Below are 15,614 nucleotides of genomic sequence, written 5' to 3' on the forward strand. Positions count from 1 at the left end.
GACAATTTGAACAGGCCAGTTAATATTTCATTATGACAAACAAATAGTTGCAAATCATTCGTAACGTTTAACCGTAATAATTGTGAACGGGCTCGCGCCAATTCGCTAATATTTACAGTGAATTCGAAGCCTGCAGTTCTCCACTTGCTGCTCAAATCGTTTCCAGAAGTGCTGGACTTATATTCATAAAGACAGGAGCAGAAGATTCTGCATTCCCCTTCGCAAACGATACACGCTAGCAATATTTCTGAAGACATTATCGCGCCTGAATCATCGATAACTACCCTTGCGAGCCTCGCTGTACGATTAAGCTTGCCCGATTAATTCGCACTTTTCGTTCGATTTCGAGCTTCACAGTGGATTAATCGTTTATCGCGTGGAATAATTAACCGTCGATGGGCCCATGAATATTAAACGCGCGTAATCAAAAGAGATCGGATTTTCGGCAGAGGGATAATTCGTTTAACTCGACTCGATTTCGTCGCGCGATTCCCGCCGCTTCGAACCTCGTCAGCCCATCAATTTCCCGCGGCTCCTTCTCGAGGCTCCTTCCCCCAGCGAACTCGAACCAGAAACTTTTAAGAAATCGAAGAGTCGGCAGCGGAGAAGCTGATTGATTGCGCGTCGCCCGGCTCCGCTCCGTCGCTCCTGAGTTTCCTATTCGACGAATTCCTCTCTCCTTCCATAAAGCTCGCATAGCGGAGAACCGAAAGTGTTATCAGTTCCCCTTTTTATCGTGGGTGCGCGCGGCCGAACCTGAGCAACATAAATCCAACGTATTTACATTTTCCTTCGCGTATCTCTCACGTTCCAAATATTCTTTATCAACGAGGATACCGGCGATAGCGTGCTCTCTTATTAGATCTGCTTAAATACGAACCTTGTAATCCTTTTCATACCGAAATGAGGATCAAGGTGCCACCGAATGACACAGAAATGACAGCGTCTCTGCTTCAAAGTATCGCAGAACGAGCTGTCAGCTTTTATCGCTCATGAGTTTTTCGGGCAAGCAGAAATCTCGAAGGGAATGCAGAAAAGCATGGGGGACGAAGGGAGAATGGTGTGAAGTACGCGCCTGACGAGCCACGACGCGTGTGAAGTTAGTGATTCGCGGCTACCCTGCCTAGTTATTTTCCAACGATGTGCAAAGTGCGGTCTAATGTGGCAAATTGCTTGCTCGAACCTCCGGTGACTTTGAATTACCAAGGGAACGAAAGAGGAGAGGACGCGAAGAAACGCGAGGGAAAAGGAACCGTCGCGGAACGCTCGATGTGCCTCAATTTGTTTAAACATTTAACACGATCCGCGGGTCGTTAAATCGCTGCGGTGACCTATTTCATCGCTGCGCAACAGGAACTTTCTCCTTTTTCTTCTAATTTCCACAAACGTTGGTCGTCGATGCGACGGCGCGTGAACGACGGGGTTGTAAAAGGGGAAAACAGATTCGGTGTATCGGCCGGACTCGAAGCGAGAATTTCTTCGTCAATTCTTAAAGCCTCCCCCCGGAATTTCCAGTCGAATAAAAGAAACGCGCGAGACGTAAGAGAAATTCATTTTCAGTGGCTGTTTTCTGATTAAAGTTTTTAATTCTCGGCTTCGCTGACGCGCGTATCACGCGATAAATTAAGTAATAGAAACGTTGGGTGCCGCGCTTCCAGCGACGACACAGTCTCACTGGACAAACCCCCGCGGACGCGGTTTGCGATAAACAACCGAGCGCGAGCGTGTATTAATAATTTTATGGGGATGCAACCGGATGGGCTGTTGTTTAACGATGAATTAAATATCGCGTCTAATTCCTGATTAATCGTTCAATAGTTTCGCATGAATTATCAGCGAACGTTTGCGGACGAGTGGTTCGCTTAAAATTGTGGGATGATCCTCTCGTTAAACAGATAATGAAATGGAGCAGCGGAAGAAATTTATGGGGATACCGACGTGTCGAGCAATCTCTGTCTTGTAAATAACCCTTTTACGATTAAATCCTCCTGCGCGGAGAAATAAATTCTGCGAAACACATTCGAGTTCCAAGTGCGTCGAACGTTACTTCGATTCAGAACTACCCTTGTTTAAATTCCCACCAACAAAAAAAAACTTTGCTCTCGTTCGAAGCGAACTGCTCGATTTAAGAACGCAAATTGCACGCTTCCATTTCGAATTCTCTTTTCAATTCCCAGCCCAGCCACACCCGTGGAAAAGACACCAATTTCGTTCGGACCAACCCCCTCCCTCCCAGTGCGGGGCTGCACACGTTCCATCCTCATTACAGCAGCGCAAATATACAAAACAGGCTGGCGCGAAATTGCGGAGCCAAATGTTTCGACTTTCTCGCGAGCCAAGGGGGGGGTGGGAAAAAAAGTGTCGAAGGGGGTTGGCCGCGCAACGGCGGGCGAAGCAATTAAAATCACGGTCCCCTGAAAAATCGCTCGCCCCAGCCAGACTTTCTCTTTCGCCGGAGATTATCATTATCGCACGTCCGCCCGCAAAGTGCATTTTTAACTTCATTAAGCCGCTCGCGGCCGCGGGTAATACGCTCGGCAAACACGCTTCGCGAAACGCTTCTGCTGTTGGATTAAGTGTCGAGTAATCTCGGTAACCCCGCCACACGTCGAAAATTGTCCTTTAATTAAACCCAGCTTCGAAATTATTTTAAAACTCTTCGAACGGCCAGGGCGAAAGTCACGTTCGTCCAAACGCCGGGTGTTTGTCGGCGGTTAACATTTAAGGGTGGGCCGGGAGCGTTATTTCAGCAAACTGAAGCCTCCCTTCTGCATTTCGATGGATCGCGATTAATTTCTTGATTGGTAAAAATGCTGCTACTTTTTCCCAAATGTTTTCCTGTTTTCGTGATTATTAAATATTTGCCTTCCGCACTCCCTCCGCGCGCGCGGAGCATTATTTTTATTCCGCTATACACCTCGAGACGGAGATCAAATATTCAGGTGAAACACTGAGCATCGAGCTGAAAATCGTGTTTGCCATCGGCCAATAGCTGCGAAACGGTGCACCCTTGCCGCGTGTAACGCGCTGAAATTCTCATTTACGATGGAAAAATTTTTCACCGTCGAATCGATGCACGCGGTCGTTATCGTAAAATACCTCTTATCGGTTGCATTGGCGCCGAATTCTACGGGGCCTCTGGCAACGTGGTGGGACACTTTATCGATCGGATGCCCGTCGTCCATTGTATTTTGTTCACTCACCAGCGATTAAAAGCCCTTCCCGATCAGATAAATGCCGAGGAGGGAGGTTCGCCTCTCATTGGTTTGGCAATACTCCTCGTGTTTTTGTTGTTTTTTTTTCGATTAAAAAACGGGTATAGAAATAGAAAGGAGAGTGTGAAATTCAAGGTGTCCAGGGGGTGTGTTCTCTCTTTAGCGAGAATCCGAGACTGTGAACGGCAGTCTCGCGTATCGGTTCCATCAGCGACCAGCAGATCTCGGTTTACAGTCACTTCAGCAACGCTTATTATCCGCGGCGACCATAAGAGTGGACTCCAACCCCGATGAGGCCGTCGTTTGTTTTCGTTCTTGCGGTTACTCGGTCCTAAACACCGCAGGATTATCTCTACGGGGCACGTCGGCCCACCGCCATTGTTTCTTTCCTCATTGCCTGCCCCTAAACACAAGCTACGGGTTTTCCTTTCGCTTTTTATTGCCATTCATCCCCCCTGGCTCCGGCGACCATCGCAGACACTCAACATCCCCTTTTATCGCGGAGGGACCTGGAGCTAAGAGCGTTGCATCTTTTCCGAGGGATGGTCGCGGTCGGTTTCGATCTCCCGATCGGTATTATAACGAGAAACGTGTAGAGACACGAGGGTGGGAAGAGTTCAGAGAAAGAATGTCCACCTCGAACAGAGGCACGTGACAAAGTGCAGCGGGCTACCTTTATCCATGGAAAAGCTAAACAGAGCCTGGAAGAATGGCGGGAAGGATGGAAAAAAAAAAAGAAATGCTGGGGTTGGAAAGGGGGTGAAATATCGCTAGTGGGAGGTCGTGAGGGGCCGACGAATCGGAAGCACACGGGCTCTCTCTTTCTCTGCCGATGATTCAAGCGTTTAGAGTCGGCTAATACTTTACTCGAGAGATTCGTAAACACATACATAGAGGCGTTCACGAACGGGCGGCGTTACAACGTTAGATCCGAGCACCCACCTGTACGTCGGGTCTTTATCGAGCCACCAATTGTTTGCGGAATGAAAATATTGTCCCTGTAAACAAGTGGCTACATTGTGCCAAGCGCGGCGGCGCTCTTGCGCTCGCGCGCTCGCGCCAACTCCCGGAGCTCGCGGCGTTCTTCGTTACAACAAATCATTCTCCCTCTCCTCCATCTCCCCGGGCCGCGCCGGTTGGTAGCACAAGTGCGCAATCGAGCACGGTGTTTGTTTCGATTAGTAACGATCCTTAATCTACGATTAAATAACGATTTGCTATTTGACCTAGATTACGCGTATCGCGGTCGCGATCGATCCTCACCTGCTTTGGCCGAATCTCCGCGCTCCTCTTCTTAAGCGAGCGCCCCTGCCATTCACCAGCAATTACTTTCCACTGGGAGGGCGAAATTTCAACGACACGGAGCGGAGATCAACGGCCTCCAGCGCCGATTTATTTGCGTCCCCTCGCTTCCACACCTGGGATCTAGAATGATCGTTCGATTCGCCCTGCCCTTGACGTTGACACGCTTCGCGCTCAGTCGTGGATCGTTCGTCGCAGAGGTCGAAGTGATTTTCCGAGCGAGCCGCGGTGGCGACGGGGTGCGCGAGTGGCGTGGACAGGGCTTGAAACGGTTCCGAAAATCACTGTTTAAAACTGTTGTGTAAAGGTTCTGATTAAAACGGTTATGGAGAACTTTTATTCCAAATAACTGTTATGAACAACCGAAAGTTCCAACTATTATCTGCTTCGGTTAAGGTTCCTATTTCCCTTTTCGTATCAGTTCCATAACCGTTACTTTTTCGGTTCTATATCGGTTCTGAAACGGTTCCAGAATCAATTCTTATACTTATCGAATTTTCCCTAATTGATGTCATTAATTATCGTAGCTGCAGATTACTGTGTATGTGCATATTCTTTACAAAATCCTTATAGAAAAAGAAGAAACATTTATACATATCATATATATTATATAATCCTTATATATATTATATATGATATGTATAAATGTTTCTTCTTTTTCTATAAGGATTTTGTAAAGAATATGCACATACACAGTAATCTGCAGCTACGATAATTAATGACATCAATTAGGGAAAAGTCGATACAAGAATTGATTCTAAAACCGTTTCGGAACCGATATAGAAGCGAAAAAATAACGATTACGGAACCGATATGAGGAAGGAAATAGGAACCGTAACTGAAGGAGATAATATTTGGAAATTTCGGTTCTTCGTAACAGTTATTCGGAATAAGGGTTCTTCATAACCGTTTGGAGAACCGAAATCGATATTATAACAGTTCTCAAGCCCTGGTCGTGAATTCGTGAACTCGTGAATCGGGTGATTTATGCGGTGACACGGTGGACGTTGACGTGGCGATCGGCTATTTACCCGCGTTTCCTTCGCGAGCGCGACGGTTTCGCCAGTCCGCTCGCGTACCCCCAGCTATTCAGCTATTCAGGCCAGTGTTTTTCGGACGTGCCCCGACCGCGGATGCACCTGATTTCGCGGCCACTCACGGAAACATTGACTTCTCGAGCGGGGGCGGCGGTTTGTTGTTCGTAAAGCCTTGAAACAACAAACCCCTTGGCACCGAGGGACCAAGCCTCGCGCCGTAATCGTGTGACAGGTATTCTAGGCCAGCCCCGCGTCTCAGCCCTCCCTTTGACCAGATCCATCTATTTTCCTAAGGCGGCCTGACACTTGGCGCGGATTTTGGGTGACGAGGTGACGAAGGGGATGTTGAAAAATCGGCGACGCATGTGAGTCTAGGACACGCTGGACAGCTTGAATCTTTCCTTCCGACGAGGGGTGGGAATTTGTGGGTTTGATGATTTTATTGGTGGGTGGGGAATTAGAGAACTGTAAATGTTTCGTGGGGGATTTGCAGAAAGAGGGATTGCTTGTCTCCAGAATTAAGGGGTGGTTCCACTGTGACGATCTGATAAAGCACCGCTGTTTAGAACTTTCTTTGTCACAAAAAGAATGCGTTTACTAAAGTGAAGTTTTTTTCTATTTATTAATATGTGTTTTGGGAATACAACATTTTTGGCGCAAGCAAGCATTAAAAAAATACGAAAAAAATAATTTTGCATTCTCAAAGCACGTATTAATAAATAGGAGAAAACCACAATTTAGTAAACACATTCTTTTTGAGACAAAAAAAAATTCCAGACAGCGGTACTTTATCAGGGCGTCGCAGTGGAAAGACCGCTTAATATTCTTTGTACTTTGAATGTGATAGAAAATTAGGGTAGAAACTCCTGGTCTTTAGCGATGTCGAAAGAGAAGCACGGTCAGCTTTTCGAGCGTTGGTTGTCCTGTTCCACGGCCCGTGCGCCGACCAGTTATCAATGGCGTTAATAATAGGAAAAACAGGAGTGGACCACCCACGTGGGCCAGGTAGCTATCCTTCGGACCCTGCGGAGCTCCGCGTCCTTCCTTCCACCCGCCTGTCTACCCTCGTGTCACCTCCACCGTCTCCTTATAAAAATGACAGCACAGTTTTATCGAGTCGCAGCCTCTTGACTCGCGCCTCTTTCACTGCTTTAAACGTATTCAAACACCGATGAAAGAATACTGGTTTTTAGGCGCGTGGAAATGTTAGAGCGACGAGGGGAATTTGTCGTAAAATTTAAGGGCATTTTTGCGGAACCAGCGGTTTCTATATTCCGGAATCGGTATCGCGTAATGCGAAGCAGTGGAATTACTAAAACACGAAGAAAGAGCTTCGAGCTTCAGGTCCCAGCCTTCTTCCTCGAACCACCCGTTCCGCACCCTTGCGAAAATAAAGGGGATACCTGAAGAGCAGAGGACAACAGCCCGCAAAAAGAATCTTATTTATCACTGCGCCCGGCTGACCGGCAAATCCAACAATGAGGCGACCCTCAAAACCAGGGCAGTCGAAAGCAAAGAGTTTAACAGTCGTGACAGGCATGGTGTCTAAGTCCGTGCAAATCTCGCCCCTTTGACTTCGTAAATCGCTGTCACAACATTTGCGCGAGAGAAGAGCAACCTCGGTGCGCGTGAACCGCATTAAGCACCGACATAATCGGGGCAAAACCAATTTTCCCGCCACGGGGAAACCCCGGATCCGTGAACTCTTCCACGTTTGCCAGCCAGCTGACTTCTCTGATCTTCTTCGACGCTCTCGTTTCGAAGCTTATTCTTAAACTCCCTTCCTACCTAGGGATTTAACAACACATTGCCCAGCTAGCGCCCTGAAATCTAGCAAAAGATGTAGCAATAGTTACTAATCCTTTCAATTTCCATTAAACCATTTCGATTGTATTTCCTCCGTACACCTCGGGTTCTCTTGAATCGTGCGGCAGTTACGATGTCCCGTCGCTCTTTCCCTCTCTCCGCTCCACGAGAAAATTACACGCGCTGAAGAGGGAGGCAGGGTCAGGGGGTGGCATAAGTGGATGCAGGGCCGAAATTGAGTCGCTTAAAAAACGATACACCGCGTGTGCTTTATCGTGGTGGACGCGGAGCAGACGGAGCCCCCGAAGGAGTCACGTGCTGTGCGTGCCTCGCCGACCTTTTCCCAGATTTGCAGCCCCCGAATCCGAGTGCCCGTCGACCTATCTCCTGGACGCGGAGAGCCCTGCCACCCCCTCAATTCGGCCGAGGCAAAAATAATAGACTCGTCGCACGTTCTGGAGGACCGCTGGTCCCGGCAGCTTAAATCTCGCGGATTTGCTCGCGGGAAACTTGGGAAACTTGGGAAACTCGTCGCCCGGGAGACAGAATTACCGATCGAGGGTGAGTCTCGCGATACCAAGGCGTTTAAGGGGTTTTCAGGAATTTATTGCGACGAAAATAATTACAGTGATGCAACGAAACTTTTTCCTATTTATTAAACTGCATAACTACAGTAAATGAAAAATATAAAAGTAATACAATTGTTGCTTTTCAAATGCTAACGGAATGATCCGTTAAAAATGTATCTAGCGTACGAATTGCTTCAGTTTTAGTTAGGATTAGAGTACGTAAAATACCTACTTTGCTCTCAGAACTATTATCTCCACAATTCACGATGATTTCCTGTTTGGACATTTGTTTTAACAAACTCTTGCAACGTTTCTTTGGGCACGATTTTATCTACCGACCTTATCTCGCCTGTTGTCGAATCGTTTCGAAAACCACCAGAATATCGCGTCGGTTTTCCGCTTCTTCTCCTATGCATTAGCATAAATTAACGTTCCTCTGGAGCAGCTCGGGAGTCTCGGGACCCCAGGTCCCTGGGAATGCGGAACAGCTGCCGAAATAAACAGTGGAAAGCACGAGCAAAGCCACTCGAATCGGTGGCTTGCATCGCTTTGTTTGTCACCGCGGCAAATCGGCAAATATTTGCAAGTAATAATCGAGGCGCTGGCAGGATCAATAAACCAGCAATCGCCAGCGACGACGTGTCGCTGCTTCCAAGCCGTTTGTACAAACTTTTTAGCTGGCAAACGGCGCGTTTGATAACGCGTGCGTACACAAGGCTTGCGCAATTTGTTGCCTCCTCTTTTCTGGTAGGCGTCCGATAAATAATATCGAGTAAATAATCACGAGCCTCCGAAGCGACCTTAACCGGAAGATACTTAAAAAAAAAAATTAGAAGAAATAAACGTCCGTTGCAAAACGAGTATACTGTATGATTGTACAAATGTACCAAATTCTTTGTTAAAGCCAAAATGTCTCCCATGGCAGAGAACAAAACCGAGCACTCACTCACCCCTCTGTGGGTCCTCGCGGAACCACGCGCTCCGCCAGAACGTTACCCCCTGAATCATCGCGAACTGGTAGTGAGAAAAACAAACGTGAAACGTGGCTCGTTACCCGACGCGTTCCGGGCCCTCGGGTACAAAGGAGGGCCGTAAATCGTAAGTGACTCAAAAGTGCAAAGGTCCACCGTTAGCGCGGCCTGCTGCGAGATTCGGCCGCGTCCTTTACGATCTTATTTGTTTACTCGAACTCGATGACCGATTAGTCAGTGAAACATTAGAAACGGGAGATCCTCGCGTCAGCAAGCAGTGCTATCTTGTTTAGTGTCGAAGTACCACGCGCCAGGCGATTGTCATTAGTCACGGAACGAGAACTTTCCTCCCCTGGCTTCGTCATCGTTTTCCCGGGGAGAAAGTTGGGTCACATAGAATCGTCGGCTATGGCTTCTGTTTTTTTGCTTCGTCTCAGCCGTCGATTATGTTGAAATCAGTGGTGCACGGTAACGTAGGCTCGTTGTACGTCGAATAATCTGTATTGATTTATTTAACGGGGAGTACCCTTTAGTTACAGCGAAGTATATAGTTAAGTAAGTAAGAGACAGTCTATAATAATTAAAGAACAAGATAAATATGCAGAGTCATTTCGCGGCTTGGAAACAGGGAAAGATATATGTATACATAAAATGAGATGTGCAGATGTGGTATGTATTTGTACTAAATAGTATAAAAAATAAAAGTAATAGTAAGGGTGTAGTATACTACGCTGTATCTTAAGGCGGGAAGACCCTTTAAGTCGACGGAAAAATCGAAAAAAATTAGATAAATCGCTTTCAGAACATTTCAAAACCTATTTAAGATACCTACCGCTCTATTTCTTTCGTATTTATCATAATCTTACTCTCCTAAAAACATGACTTACTTCTTATAATGTTAAATAAAGTACCCTTAAAGTTCCGAAAGGATTAGCGCGTTGGTAACTTTGAAAAAATTCCTAAAAGTCGATAAAAAAAAAATAAGCCACTTATAGAGACTTCTCCTTTTAATAATAAATTGTGTCTCGACTCGTTAATGCGCCCCATTAAAAAGATGTATCAGAAATTCACCCTTTGCATCCTCAACCGCTACAAACCTACCCCGTCTCTTTCAACTTCGTCGCTTCCACAGAGCGTCTGTTCTGTTGGAAGAAAATGGCCACGATTCGAGCGATCGCAAAGTAAATGTAATAAGCAAGGAGCAGGAATGTAATTAACTTGATCGCGCAATGGGAGCTTTTTGTTGCAGAGGCGAGCAGGAGGAGATACCCGATATTCCCCAGCCAGCCAGAAAGGACGTATCTCTGCACACGTATGAAAGCAGCATGCGAGGAATCGATTGTACAAACAGGACCGGTGTGCACCCTCAGCCCCTGTGTCTGCGCGGATCTTTCGTTAAATTTCCGTTTCATCGTGTCCGTGCAAACGTTCCGAGAGGCAAAAGTTTTTAAGCAGGCCATCAGGCCGATCGAAAAAAAAAAAAAAGAACCCGTAACCGACGTTCAGTGGCTGTGGACACGTTTCCATTTAATTGGCGAGGAGTGGCTTCGAGCGAGGTAGAAGGTGACTTCAATTACTACTTTCCCGTCTCTTTTTTTTTCTCCAGTCCGTGGCGTTATTATCATCGCGGAAGAAAGATACTCGGGAAGGAAAACTAGTAGCTTCGCATTTATTACCATTCTCCTTTCTTCTGCTTGTTTGCGGTGCCATCATCGCCCATTAGGACTCGCAATTTTAACCGCCCCGCCGAAGAATCCGGTCCCAAAAATTAAATACCTCGCCCGCCCGAACAAACACCGAAAAAGAATCCCCTGGATTCCGAGGGGCAGCGATCGACGGCCCGAGACGTCCACTGCCGCCCCTGGGAATGATAAAAGTCGCGCCGTTATCGCGAGGCAACCTCTATCGCTCCCAGCGACCGTGTTTCGCCTCATAACGCGGCAACGCGTAGGAAATCGCGTCGGCGGCGGCGGATCGATGAACACGTTGAAAAAGATGGCAGGTGGTGGATGAAGCGCGGCCGATCAAACGCCTCGAATTAGCAGCGATTTCTCGACCGTCCGCCACCCCCGGCCCCTCCTCGAGTCAATTTTAATAATATCACCCCCTCGTTCGTGCGCCTCCGTGCACGATGACTCGCACGATTTTCCGACGGGCCTTTCAATTATCCGCACTCTCACGGGCTGCCCCCGCGAAATATCGATCCCCTGGACAACGCTACGCCGTAACCTCGTCCGCCACCGGAAGTGGGACGGACGAGGAGTTACACGTATGTATCGCAACCCCGCTGCGATCGCGATCGCGCCAGGGATTCCAGCTTTCGATTAGAATATAACAATATCTCCGAAAACTACCCTCTTCGTCCCTCGCAATTATCTGCAGCCGGACAGGAGCCTCCGTCGCTGTAGCTCCTAACGCCCAGGCGTTACAAAGACACTGGTCTACCTCGATGATATTTAAAACACTTTAGGCTCCGGCGTTGCCCACGCGTCTAATCCACCGTCACCCTGCGAAGGGTTAATACGAGCAATAAAGCTAACGACGACCGAGCAACAGTTTCTCAGATGATCCTCGAGCCTCCTTATTGTCATCCACCCTCTACCCTCTTCACCCGCCTCCTTTGTCCACGCGTGCATTATCGATCAAGACCTCCGCAGGGTTGTTTGCTCGGCGCGACTATTACCGTAAACTCCCGTCCCGAATTACGTGGATCGCGACACATGGCCGTCGCCGATTCTCCGCGCTAGCTGCCCCAGCCGGTATTACAGATAATCGCGGTATTACGAGAATCGGGACACGGCCGGAAGATAGGTCTCGCAAAGGGCGCGCAATAAAACCGCGGTAAGTACCTGGCGCGGCAGGTAAAACGGGGGATGGCCCCGGCTTAATACTTTTTTTCCGCGGGGGTGGCGACGGGAGGGGATGGTGAAGCGGCGACGTGCGAACGGGGACTTGGAATCCCGTCGTAAAACGATAATCGATTTACGATGGCGGCGCTTTGCACCGCTCAGCGGCCGGGCCTCAAAGAACGCCACGGGGGTAAAGGAAAGGGCGCAAAACGGCAGATTCCCTCGGATTCCGACAATAAACCGACCTCGCTGTGACGCAACCGCGTCCAGCGGCCACAATAAACACCCCCGGAACGTTTTTACGGCTACGTCCAGCTGGAACTTATCCGGCAGATTTCGGGAACCGTGCCTCCTCGCTACTCCGCAATATTTATTCATATAACTCTGTAGTCACTGCCGTTTTGTTCCGTAGGCAATTATTTTGGGGGTTGTTCAGTGATAATTTTTAGATATTTGTTTGTGGGAAATTTTCCTCTCAACTTGATGAATTTTCAGGGTTAGTTTATAGGAAATATTTTTTTATAGTGATGAATTTTGATAAAATTTTAATTTAAAAAATGTATATTTATGGGTTATTTATAGGGTATTTATTTTATTTGAGTAAAATAGCTGATTTTTTAAATTTGATTTATCTTTTTGCTTCTATATATGTTTTAAATATTTTTTTCAAATTTTTTTATAAATGACTTATTTTAAGTTTTTATAAATATGAGAGTTGATTTGAGAAGGGTTGATACGATCAGTTAAAAGTAACCACCACGGGTTTTCAAACGTGTAAAGGGAAAACTTAACCAAATCTAAAAGGTTTTTGTTATTTCAGTAAATCTATGTTTTATCTTTAATTTGGTATTTAAAAAAGTGCGCACATAATAATAATTATTTTATAATTTAACTTTTAAAGTGAAAAATATAAAGGGAGCAGTTTCTGATCACCCTCACACGTTTTACTATGAGCTATCAAGCTTTGCATATAAATTTCAAAATACTTCATAATTATTTAGTAATTTGCTAGAATAAATTTGTATTATAATAAGCTGATTATTTGGTTTATTTTCCTAAACTGATCAGGAATTGGGTTCTGATCAGGAACTGGGTCCTTATATATAGCCTTAATACAGCCTGGTTGAAATACAATGTAACTTGCAGCACTTACCGTTTCTTACTCGAGCATTCTTTGGGAAGGGATGCTGATTTCACAAGATTGCCATTTTCTCTGCTAACTTTACCTCAGCAGACAGGGACGTTTTCCTTAAGAAGTATCAGGTGTTTGCGAAATGGATGTTGATCGGTACATCTTCTTCCCCTTTGTCGGAATTCTCCCAGCCACTCGAGATCACGCGGCTACGGTTCGGCATGAAACAGCCTGTACTCCCCGCTCCTTACTTCCAGCCGGGATCGAGACAATGTTTTCCTATCATCGCCGCCGCCAACGCTACCCGTGTATCGGGCCTTTTACTGTTCCAGACGATCTTCGTGGGAGGCTGCGCAGCGAAGACAAACATCCATACACAAGAATAACATCTTTCGCGTCCCGCTAATCACAACACTTGGAGCGCCCTGTACACAGGCGAGAGGCGACGGTAGGAAAATATTGGTCCTGGTGGTTGGAATCGCTGGAGAAACGGGAGGCCGTGTCCAGGGGTTTAATGAAGTGGCTCGGCACGAAAATTACAGTCCCTTTGATTAAATTCGTCGATCTCAAGCCTCCCTTTAATCTTGCCCACGGAATTTCTTATCGCGGAGATTTCAATAGGAACCGAGGGAAATTAGAAAATAACGAACTGGGTGGGTAGGTAAATAACTAGCAGTCGAGTTTCATCCATATGTTCCGTTTTATTAAAATCTCAAGAGTATACACAAATTATTCCTTAAAACGAGCCGCGTACAAAGTATGTCGCTACATTTCCTTATTCACCATTATGCGCCACGTGTCGCGCATGAATTTCACGAGGAACGTCGGCAACTAATTGTATATGCGTTTGCGGAAAGTTCACGCCGCCCTTAACGCTACGCCCCAAACTTAAGCCGTACGTGGTAAAATGTTCGCGGTACGAAGGACACTTTTTTCTTTTCAGGGTGAGGCTCCTACCGATTATTGCGTTTCGTTGACACGATAGAGAAGATACGACGAGAGACCTGAGCGTTGGGCACGATTTTAATGGCACTTCGAGATTATACAGCTGATAAGATATGCATGGTGCGTTAGAACGTGTCTAGGCGTCGATCGGATACGGATTAATGTTAATTCAACCTCGAGTTACGTTGAACCGAGTGATTGTAAGTACCGCGTTAAGTATACATCAGCTCTATCATTACCCTACAACGTTTATTTTATTAGTTTATTATTCCATTAATAATACAGCCCTCTGTACCCCACGGCGGGAACATTCAATTAACATTCCCCGAAAATTTGCATTCGCATTTCTCTTTATATTATCGTACGCTATTAAGTACCGCAGAAGGATATATAAATGAAACGCGAGTTAATTGGCGCTCTTTACGGTCACCGATAAGTATCATTTTTGGCGAACTGTTTCGTTCCATCTATTTACAATAATTCATCGTATATTCGTGAAAATTATTCATCTTTCTCTCATGAAACGGATCGCTCGCATTAAGGGGACTAGGCAGTCAGATCGCTCGAAGATCAAGTATTTTTTGCGAATTAATTACAAGGAGATGAATACAAATTGTGACTAGTACTTTTGGGTAATGTTTGTTGATACTATAAACAGTAGAAAAAAATTATTTGAATAATATATACATATGTATGACAGCGCTGCAGTTGCCTGATATACAGGTGTTTTTTTCTGGAGCTGCTGTAATTTTGCAGTGATTCTGGCCGTAAGAAATTGAATTGTGAAATATTCTCTGAAATTGATACTTTGCCCTGACCCCCGTTCCGCCCTGAACCTATTGAAAAAGAAAAAAAAATCCAAATTATAAAAATGGCGGCTGTAAAACGGCAAATTTTAAAGAAGCTTGATTTTTCGCCAGGGAAAAGAGCCAGTTTATTATTTTTTTTTTTGCCAGCTTCTGACTGCCTAGTCCCCTTAAGCGTTCGATAATAAGTTACTTGATCGCGCGTTACTTCCCTCGATGGATTTTATCAAAACCACCGCGAAATTCACGCGGGGTTGTTAGAATTTTGGCAGGGCGACGATGACGAAATCGCTTCCCCGTGCGGCGTGGCAGCCGTCGATTGCCGCAAATCGAACGAAAAATCTCTCGCTGATTGTTGATATTTGGATAAAAAGCCGGTTGTTTAATTATGAGAATTTAAATGATGTCGAGCGTGGATTCTCGCGATTCGGATGGAACGTCGCTCGTTAATTCTTGCAAACGGGAACGTCAATTAGCGCGATGTGTACAGTAAATCTCTCGCGGAAAAACATCGCGTTAACGCGTTAATATTCCCTTCGACGTGATTCATTTTTCATTGATCCTCGTGCAAATATTAATCGCTAAATATTACCGTGCGCGAATTAATTGCGATCACTTTGTCAATCAACGCTCCCGCACGGCGGAAGTAATCGATTATTTTCGCTTCTGTTTGCGTACTTTGCGTAGCATTTATTATTATTATTAAATACGCGCCGGTTATCGCGAGCCCATTAATCGGACGACGCTAGCTCGCCCCGAAACGCTCGAAGACGCTGCTCGCACTCAGCGTGTCGCGGGTATATTCTGATTAAACTCGAAAAACTTCCTATGAAAATAGAAGATGCTGCCATCGTAGCGATTCTAAGGGACCTTGCGTAGCCTTCGAAGTCTTAAACAAAGTGGACCACGCCCCGCTTTCGTTTTAAAACTCGCCTAATGATATTCAATTACGGATGTGCAGAATATTTACAACGTCGTGTCT

General features: G+C 46.2%; 1 protein-coding gene across 1 annotated transcript in view; it reads left to right on the top strand.

Moving 5' to 3' along the window:
• Nucleotides 1-15,614, top strand: part of LOC143376480 (chymotrypsin-like protease CTRL-1) — a 131,414-nt gene that overhangs the window by 112,175 nt on the left and 3,625 nt on the right. The window contains exon 9 of the mRNA XM_076826887.1: nucleotides 10,150-10,463. The gene's annotated coding sequence lies outside the window, so the exon portion shown is untranslated. The remainder of the gene's footprint in view (nucleotides 1-10,149; nucleotides 10,464-15,614) is intronic.

This window comes from Andrena cerasifolii, chromosome 14 (assembly GCF_050908995.1).
Source record: "Andrena cerasifolii isolate SP2316 chromosome 14, iyAndCera1_principal, whole genome shotgun sequence".
NCBI lineage: Eukaryota > Metazoa > Arthropoda > Insecta > Hymenoptera > Andrenidae > Andrena > Andrena cerasifolii.